Source organism: Hippichthys cyanospilos, chromosome 9, assembly GCF_059441005.1.
Source record: "Hippichthys cyanospilos isolate Australia breed blue-spotted pipefish chromosome 9, RoL_Hcya_1.0, whole genome shotgun sequence".
Lineage (NCBI taxonomy): Eukaryota > Metazoa > Chordata > Actinopteri > Syngnathiformes > Syngnathidae > Hippichthys > Hippichthys cyanospilos.
This window is the reverse complement of record NC_142377.1, coordinates 22,538,274-22,545,884: the sequence shown is the minus strand read 5'-3', so window position 1 is coordinate 22,545,884 and position 7,611 is coordinate 22,538,274.

Sequence of the window (7,611 nt, the reverse complement as noted above, 5' to 3'; positions counted from 1 at the left end):
GCGCGGGTCGGGTCACACCGACCCGCAGAATTTGGAAAGGAGCGTAGAGCGGAGTTCAGCCATTGATTTTGCAAGGTCAATCAAGGTGAAAGCCTGCGCCTAACCTGATTTTCTCCATTTTGTTTGTCTTGATGAAAAGCCCGCGCCAGGCAACGGCCCCTGGCCCGCATCACTGGATTGTGAGTAGTAGAAAGGTGCCGGGCCTTTCCACTTTGCCACAATAACAACAAGGTGGAGTGACTCACCTCCGCTTTTCTTCTGCATTGACGCACCGAGTAGCTCTCAGGTAACACACACACACACACACACACACACACACTGACTCATCATCATGTCTACTTTGCCTAAAATAGAATGTCATCTTCTCTAATGGATGTTATATTGCACCAGCCCCAACCAACCACAAAAACACACACACACACACACACACACAATGGGTCAAGGAACATGTTTTACAGAAAAAAAAGGCACAAAAAGTAATAACTGCCCAAGCATCAAGCACTAACATCAACAATTGCAAGTCCCGCAATCAGACAATTGTCCTATGACTATTGTGTCCTTCAAAAAGTAGGAGGAACATACATATTCTTCATTTCCTTGGTTGATTACTTACTCGACTGGAACAATTTATCAATGAAAGCGGTTCGAAAACGGTCACACGTGAGTTCTTTGCCGACATGGGCCTACTCCGGTCCTCAATGGCGGTGAATGAGTTAATGTTGCGAGATTAGACTTTGCTTTTCAAATTAAGAGCAAATTAATTGGAACGCGAGGCGACACTAATGCATCTCAAACTATTCACTGTCAGCCCAGTCTACAGGGAAAAAGACATCCTGCGGTCGTCAACAGCAGTGAATGAGCTGATGCCATGAGGAGTACGGTGTGCTTTCAAATTAAGAGCAAATTCATTGGAACATGAAGCAAATAGAATGCTTTTCAACCTATTCTCCGTCAGCCCACTAAAAGGGAGAAAAAAAAAAGACGTCTCCAGCCGTCAACGGCAGTGAATGCGCTGAGACCGCGAGGAATAGTTTGCTCTTCAAATTAGAGCAAATGAACTGGAGCATGAAGCAAAGCGGATTTAATGCTTCCTAACTTAGCCCAGAAAAAAGAAAAAAAAATCTACACGGAGGTAAATCTGGTCAACCGCTTTAGTACAAGTCCTGCATAGACATTTGATATCCGTTCCGTAATTTGTTCCAGTGGGGTGCATATTTGGCCCCGGGGCCCTGACTTGGACACTTTGTTGTGGAGCGAAAGTGATCCCGCTCCAGCATACCGGGCGAGTGAGTCAGCGGCTGGCCCGCATCGCCCCGGACTCGTGACTCGTGACTCGGCGGCCACGTCACGGTGACTCTGCACAAAATGCCGACGCCGCCGCCGCCGCTCGCTTGACGCCACATTGCACCAGCCGAGCCTTCCCGCGCCGGCCGCCAGAGGGCGCTGCGCACCGCGGCCGCAAGTCAAAACGCGCTCATACTTTTCGCTCCTCTTGGACATCCGCAAAGTAGTCCCCGGCCGTCGCGTTTTACGTTACCGTAAAGCCTTTGCTAATGTTTGAAAATGACACCAAAAAAACATGACTTGACGCTTTTCACGCTACACTTTTATTCCCAAATTAGAGCTAGACGGCTCTGCTTTTAGAAGCGGAGCTCCCAGGGACATTAGCATCGCTTCAAAAGTGACATCAAAAGAATGTCAACATGAAGGTCCCTGAACATGTCCACAAATAACTCCCTGGAATGTATTTATTATTGCTCATCAGATTAAGCTTGATGCCAGCATTTGCTACTATAAAATAGACCATAATTAGCTCATTAGCCTATCCCTTTCCAAATAAATCGTTTTTTTAAATTATTTTACATTAATTTTGTCTAACAACACACCAACAATACAACACATAAAAATAAAAAAAAAACAAAAAAATCACATCCAACATAAGTTCCCATAATGGAATAAAAAAGGTTTATTCTTTATTTTTTACATTTATTTTGGAATTATTATTTAGACGCACCAAAATAGATTATTTTTATTTTTACTGACATTATTATTTTGAAATGCAACACATGACAAAATGATTACACATAAATTGTGTTACTATCCAAAAAAATCACATCCAACATTACAAGTTCTCCTAATGAAAAAAATGTGAAGTCAATGAAGTTTTGGACTCGGGAAAAGCAAAGCGCGTTCTCGCTGCTCTCGCGTGGGATTTCGAGGAATGGGAAGCAATTTGAGGGCGACTTGACTTTGACTTTAGCCCGGCGCCTTTTCCAGCGCGGAACCCGGCGCGTCATCTTCACGAGCTCGGCCGTTGTAAAGCGCTTTGGGCGGCCGAGCTATCGGTGGGCGCCCGTGCTAACGAACTCAAGGTTAGCTGATAACGGAAGCCCCCCCTATCGCTAAGCAAACAACGGCGGCCCGACCAAAAGGAAGCAGAAGGCCGCTTGTGGCAGATAACCCGCATGGAAAAACAGAAAACAAACAAACGGACTTTTGCCGCTCCGGAAAAGGGAAAGGGGGCGGGCGGCCATTTTGTCACCGGCAATCTGGAAAGAACGCTGCATTCGAGGAAGCAGGGAAGTGTGAATGTCGCCGCTTTCGACCTCAAACGTAAACAACAAACACGGGTGCCTTTTTCCTTGTATTTAAAAGAAAAAAATTGATATCATCCAGGCGTCAATATAGATAAATCTATGTTAAAAATGAACATGGCAGTTGGTCAGAGCTCAGGTCACAACCAATCACGGCTCAGCTTGTGAATGTTACGTGAGCTGTGATTGGTGCTTACCTGAGTACTAAGCAACTATGATGTCATTTCCAGGGGACGGCAAGTGGCAAAATGAAGTGAATAAAAACAGGCGGATTTTAGAACTTGAACTCATAGGCCGAAAATATGCCACTTCAACCATATGATGTCATCGCTGACACACACGCGAGGCGCGCACTTCCCGCCAAAGCGCTCCCGCGGGTCGGACGGAGAGCGGGACGACCCTTTTGGCGGGGCTCGCCCACGTGGAGACACTCTGCTCGTAGTTGGCGTCCAAAGTGTCCCTCTTGGATTCTTTTGCGACTACAAACGGTGCACTTGGCTCAACATGGCGCCGACTTCCAAAAAAACTGTCATAAACATCAAGGACAGAGTCTGGAGTAAAAGTTAGTATCTTAACCACCGAACCCACTCGCGAACCAAAACAGCAGCTCCTAACGTCTCTCTCACGTTGTTTGAACGCTCCACGAGGTTGTGTGGATGATCCAATGTTGTGTTTGCAGTTTTATGTCAAAGCTTAACATTGCGAAGCACTCCACAATGTTGCGTTTTGTTATCAGGACGCTCCCCAATGTTGTGTAATGCCTCCAATAAGTTTAATGCCAGTTTTGTTCTATCACACCTCAATGTGGAGTGTTTTCTCCACAATGTTGTGTAGTTGCTTTACAATTTTGTGCCACAATGTTGTATGATCACAATGTTGTTTGCTTTGAGGCCAGTCCACAATGGCGTGTGAGCGCTTCGTGAACTTGTATGCTCGCTACCTAATGTGAAGATGCCCCACGTTGTTGTGTTTTACGTGCTCGTTGCACATTGTTGCGTAAATGCTGCATGGTCCCTCCTCCATGTTGTGTGGCTGTGAGGTCACTCCACATTGTTGTGTGGTTTCCAATTATTTTAATGAAGGCTTCCCTTCTAGTGGATGCCAGCGTGGTCAAAAAATGCCCCCCTTTTTTTTTTTGAAAGACATGGACGGATGTGTAATGTACAGTTACAAAGAAAACAGTTTGTAGAAGGGTTTCACTTTTCTCGGCTGGTGGTTTCGGTGGGGGGGGGGGCGTTGTGTGTGTGTGTGTGTGTGTGTGTGTGTGTGAGTGGGGGGGGTGGATTTATGTGTGGCCGCGGCAACCACCCCGCTGAACTTTTTGTACCCTCCGCGTGCTTCCTCGCTGACGACAGGCACTAGTCACGAGGAAAGGAAAAAGCCCGCCAAAGTTCCGAGCCTCGCGGCCAATGGGGAAGCGGCGGGGGCGTGCCCTCGCCTGAGCGTCAGGGAAACACTGTGTGTGTGTGCGCGCGCGTGCGGCCGCTGCCAGAAGTGACTCAGGGTGACTGAATGAGTCCCACTTGTTCCACTGAAACACATTTTTGACTCAATTAAAACTGCTTTCTCATTTCTGTCCGGAAAATGTTCGCATTTGGCGAAAATGTTACATATTCAAATGGCTTTTTGGGACTTCCGCGGCCTCTTCATTCACATAAGGCAGTTTTGCCTTAAGAAACACTCAGCAAGTTGCTTGTTGCCACTGCTTGACATTCACTGTTAGCTTCATGCTAACGCTTATGGGAAACACCATTGAGTGGCTAAGGCATGTATGGGGCTAGCACCCGAGAAAGATAACGTACCATCGACTGGCATATATTCTTTTTCCTCTTTGAAATAAGAGTAACTTTACTGCATCTTTAAAGCTCTTCTTCCTTCTTGTCTGCTTGGCTGTTTATGCTTCCCCCTGGTGGACAAGTGGTGCACATCTGTTTGTGCTGGAACCTGGGGGGGCCGCTTTGATATGTGAATTTTTTTTTTTTTTACGGCTCCAAGAAAATCCTCTTGAATACTTGCTTTTTTGTTGCCGAAATCGAATGGTTTTCTTTTCAAATGCAGGGCGAATGAATTGGAACATGAAGCAATAGATTGCAAAATAGTCTTATACTGCCTTTTGTTGCGTGACTATTTACCCTTGAAAGATTATTTCTTTCAGTTGGTGGAAAATAAAAAGTATTTTTGTGCCCAATGAGCGCTGGGCTTGCCGCTAGCTTAATGTTAGCTCACATTTACTTTTGTGTTCTGTGAAAAGAAGGCTAGGTTAGGTAAGGGTAATGTTAGGTAAGAATAGGGCGCTACTTAAGGAAGCTCTCACAGCATCTTTTTTTTTTTTTTTTTGCGGGGGGGCTGGCCGGGCGCCAAGCGCGCATTCCTCCGTGAGGGAGCGCGCACGTTCAAAAGGAAGAAAGCGCACACGCCGACGCCACTTTTTCATTCACAAATGACTGTGTGTGCCCGTTTGTGTACATTAGCCATGAAAGGCAACACTTGACCGTCGTTGACGCCACTAACCTTACCAGTGCCTTCACATATTATATATATATATATATATATATATATATATATATATATATATATATATATATAATGTATTATATATAGAATTATCGTCTAATGTTCTGTAATATTATCTAGTTTCTTAATATAATTTAGGCATCTTGGGTCCTCCATCTGAATGATTTCCGGACGGAATAAATTTTGTAAGTAGAGGTGCCACTGTAAAAAGCGCTTCTTGTTTTAAATGAGTTATTGTGTACAATATTTTTTTTTTCAAGAGCATGTGCAAAATGGCGTGTTGCACGCCCACATCACTTTGGAAGCTTTCAGTCTAAGGTCCATCCAACCGCTGGAGAACACACACACACACACACACACACACATTACACATTACACATGAACACACATACACACAAGTGTGTGTGTAAAACTCGAGTAGCGGCAGAAATACCTGTGACGTCCTCTCGGCGGCGCGCGGACGCATGTGGACGGGTTATTTTCAGGACGCGCGGCGGGAGGCGGCGGGAGGCGGCGGGAGCCGGGTCCGGCTTCAAACTCAACACCGCCGTTTCCTGGAAAATGCCGTTGGACATGTGAAGTCCCAGTCACACCTCAGCTGCAAGCGCGCACGCACGCACGCACGCACACACACGGAGTGTGTTATCGCACCCTCTTGACATAAAGCATGCGGAGTTGCGCGTTTCTGTCCTATCGGGCCATAGCAAGGAAAATTCTCGGTATCCATCCCGGGAATTCTTTGAACATTCAGGGCCCCGTATCGCTTGCAAATTCCGTAGGCTTGTAAATCATCAGTTTGACCTGCCAAAAAGGCTCTGGAAGCCATGTCTGCAAAAAACTCCAAAAGTCCAACGAGTCGGACATTTCTATGATTTTGCGTGCAAATATGATCGTTGTTCCAATTTTTGGGCCATATAAAACCATCGTGATTACAATTTTCGAGATGCGTTTGAATAGGATTGATGACGTTGATTTTCCTGTGATTTTTGCGACATTTGGTTGAGCGGCGCTCAAACTGTCAGCAAACTGAAAATTCTTTGTTTCACCCCAAGACAATAGGTGGCGGTAGAGGCCAGTTCCAGAGCATTTGTCAATTTTTCTTGGCATTAATAAACGTAACCTACATATGCCACTGAACGATTGGAGCGGTGGAAAGAAAAAATATTCATGAATTATCCCGCCTTTAAAACATTTCCATAATGAGGAAAAAAATGCAAGGTGTAATGTTTGCAAAGTGTGCGCTTGAGAGCAAATCAACTGGAATATGAAGGAAGCTTTTCTTCAATTGTGTTCTAGCGACTCCATGGCAAAAACCAAATTTTCTGCCCAGACGAGCCAGAAATAAAACAGATGTTAGCAAATTGGACACAGATGGCATTGGGGAAAAAAAAATAAATAAAAAATTGACAAGCGGTAGGCTCATGGGTGCAAAACGCCACTCACACATCCAGTGTGACTTGATGACGGCGTGTGAAACTGACCTTCTCGCGCTGGCTGACGTGGCGTAACGCTGGCCAATCCAGCTGACGCGCGGAGAGATGAAGCGAGGCGAGGCGAGGCGAGGCGAGGCGAGGCGCCGGGACCGTTTGAAGGCGGCGAGCCCGACGGGAAGTGCCCAAATAAGGACTTCCGGTCGGGAAGCCCACAGATGGGCGGAGGCGCTCTTCTCCCTAACGTCCGTCGGCCTTTGGCGCGCCATGAGAATTTTTTGCGCAGGGATACGGCGAGCGCACCCCCCCCCCGTTTTCCCGCCGCGGCTAGTTTGAAGGGGGCGGAAATAGAAGGCCCGGCGGCGAACTTTGAACTGGACGACAAAGGCCGTCGCTAATGACACGCGGCGAGGGAGCCCCGCTTTCCCGGGCCGGCCGCTGATTGCTTTTGTTCCGGCCTTTTCTTTGTGCCTGCGTGCGTGTGTGCGTGCCAAGGGAATTAGACTAGCAAAATAAAAGTTGACATATAGGAAGGCCTCCCCCGCGCCCCCCCCGCACCCCCCCGTCCGCAAACGCCCTGTGCCAACTCCCACGTGCTTGATGTCACAGAAATGAGAAAGAACAAAAGTTTGTGGCGCGTACAACATTTTGCCATTTGTGCAAATTGAAACATCTCAATTGCGTACATGAGAGCGTATTGGTCTTATGTGTGAGAGCATTTAGTTGTGTATTGGAAAATGTTTGGTTCGACTGTGATTTTCAGTTGCGTGGATCGAAAGGTCTCAATTGTGTACGTGTTATGTGTGAGAGCGTTTATGCGTTGCGTTCCTTCCTTTCTTCAAAACCTTCATTTTGTTTTTCGGTGTTGGTTCCTTCGCCGAATGTTTCCTTCCTTGTTTCTATTCTTTGATCCTCGCTTCCTTCTGCTCTTTGGCGTCTTCTTTCCTTCCATTTTTCCTTATCACTTGCTTCCTTCCCCTCCTTCTTTCTTCTTGTACGTTCCTTCGTTCCTTCCTTCTGCTCTCTTTCCTCCTTTGCTTCCATCTTTTCTCCCTTCCTTCCCTCCTGCTTTC